The sequence below is a fragment of the Phocoena phocoena genome, chromosome 2 (assembly GCF_963924675.1).
Source record: "Phocoena phocoena chromosome 2, mPhoPho1.1, whole genome shotgun sequence".
Classification (NCBI taxonomy): Eukaryota; Metazoa; Chordata; class Mammalia; order Artiodactyla; family Phocoenidae; genus Phocoena; species Phocoena phocoena.
Genome location: NC_089220.1, coordinates 96235778 through 96238408, shown reverse-complemented (window position 1 = coordinate 96238408; position 2631 = coordinate 96235778). Strand labels below are relative to the sequence as shown.

The 2631-nt window shown below is 34.8% G+C and overlaps 1 pseudogene; it reads right to left on the bottom strand.

The window, feature by feature from the left end:
- Nucleotides 1-1938: 1938 nt before the first annotated feature.
- Nucleotides 1939-2133, bottom strand: LOC136119402 (translation machinery-associated protein 7-like; annotated as a pseudogene).
- Nucleotides 2134-2631: the final 498 nt, after the last annotated feature.

The window sequence follows — 2631 nt, the reverse complement described above, 5'->3', positions numbered from 1 at the left end:
GTGTAAGTGGCTCCTTTTTAATTCACTAGGTAACTTATGTCTGAATAAAATTAATATAATATAAATTCCAAGTTAATATTCAAGCTTTATTTTTTATCTCTACAAATGATATATTTTGGAATAGGATTGGTTTTGATATTGTTGTTCTCTTCAAGAAGTGCTTGTCATTAGGAAGGGGTAGCATTATTTGATAGAGAGGAGAGATATATCTTTTCTTGAAAAGAACTCAAAATACATTTCATGCTTTTGTGCCCATTACTGATCACTTTTAAAGATACATATATATTTATAGTAAGTTAAGGATTTCAAATAGGAGATGAAAATTTACAAAATAAATTGGCCTTAAACGTTAAAAAAGTGTTTTATGTAAGCCTACATGTTGCTAAACTTTAAAAGACTGGCATTTCTTAGTTTTTTCAGTTCGTTACGTGTGCCCCCAAACTTGAACTTGATAGGAGTTATAAAAATTATGGCAAAATAAGGAAAGCTATTATAGTTTTTGGACTTGGTGGCCTTTGCAATATAAAGCACTCATATGCAGAAGAGGAGCTATGAGAAGGGCAGGGATGGGAGGCAGAGGTATGCTGAGTAGACCCAAGTTCATCAAATGTAGCTCTAACCACATGGAAGTCAATCTAGTTATTTCCATTTTTTTTTAGCTATCACTCTCATCAACTACTATTTTATTTTTTAATATACAACCACAAAAACCAAAATGTTGCTTGAACTGGTTTACTACTCCCTTTTCCTTGGTTTATTTCTTAAGAATTAACAGACTTTCCAAGAGCAGGGTGATTTCATTCATATGCTGCAAAAATAAAGGTACATGATATTGGCAAGAAATTTGGATCTACTGTTGTGTCACACAAAAGCTTTGCCTTGTGTTGCAGGAGGAATAGTCTTGGCAGAATCCCAGATTTTATTCCTGGGCTCAGCCCCTAAAGATGGTTCTTACACGTCTTAACACATCTGAAAGTTCCTCTGATCAAGGCTAGTGACACTGCTAGCATATTTCAACTCTTTGAATTTATCTATTATTTGACAATAGAATTTTAATTGTCTTATTCTGTACCAAATCTTTAAATTAACTATACTTCTTTGTACTTGAAAATAGAAAAATACTTCAGTTCTCAAAAATAGTGATTTCTTTTTTCTCTTAGCCACTTGATACAGTGGCAAATAGAAGTTCTTATATGTATCAGATGCAGTGTGATTGCTGTAACAGATTTTATTTTAAATAAAATAATTTTTTGTTTATTCTTAAATCACCAGGCAATAATATGAAAATAGTATTTCATTTATAGTTGTTCAAAAAAAATTCTGTAATTTAAAATTTCAGGCTGGGAAGGGGTAACAATCTGAGTATTTCTTTCTCTTTTGGTCTTTTGTGAAAAATCATTCCTACAGCAAGTATTATCCCAAACGTTTGATTCCTACATGTATGCTCTAAGTGCTCTATGATACAATGTTTCTTTGACTCCTTCTTGCAGAAATTCCATCACTTGTTCATGTTCTGAATCCAAAAAAGATTTGATTATTATAGTCAGCTAGGCAGGGAAGTTTTGTCTTAACAACACTTTCTTTTTTAATGATTTCGTTTTTTATAAAAGTTTATTCTTAAATGTACAATAGGTTTCAAGACAACACTTCATTCTAGCTATAGGTGGCAACAGATGTTATGGCAGGGAATCCAGATGTTTAATCCAACAGGAATGGAATTAAGGATCATCATTGCCTCAGGCACAAGGAACAGCTTACTTTTTTTTTTTTGATAAGTAGACATATTTGATAATATATGGTAGCAAATCTAGATTCTCATTTCTTACCCCTGCCCCCCACCCCATAGATTGTTGTTGCTGCTGCTTTGTGCACATGTGTATGTGTGTGTGTGTTGTTCATTAACTTGCCTGGACACAATACGTGGAGTCTAGAAACAGCTTACTTTTTACCAGATTTCTTAATTCCACCTGTGCCCAGGGGGCCTTTCCTCGTGGCCTTTGCTTTTAGCTCCTCGAGTTTCTTTTGCTCCTCCTTCAGTTTCTGCTAGAATGCCTTATCTTCCTCATCCATCTCCTTGGTTTGCATCTTGAGCTGCTTCAGGGGCTTCTTCATGCCACTTTCGTGGCCCGACATGGCGCCTGCCGCCCCTTCCCCAGACCCTGCCACCAGATGCCTCTTAACAACATTTTATCAAGCATTTTCATGTAGCAACAGTGTTATTGCATAAACTATATTGCTTTTGCAAGAGCATAGTAAATCTTTTTTTTTTAAATCTTCAGATGCCGTTGTATCTAAAATCAAAGACCCAAGTTTTTAAAAACATAGTCGTTTACTGTACTGCTTGAATCTGATTATATAATCCTTTGTGGTGAGGCTGAGTTATAAGTGGTAGTATGATGACTGTTACTTGAGAAACTGGAAATGTTGCCTTGTTGCTCACTGGTCTCTATTTTACTCATTTAAAGACTTTTGAACATCAAAGGATTTGAATTATAAGGTTTATGATAAGCACAGGGACATTAAAATTATAAATTACAGGAAGTAGTCAAGATAGGGTAGAAAAAATAGCTGGGCCCTAAGGGTCATACATAGTTGGGCCTCAGATTTTGCTGTAGGCTTCTTGTCATCCAG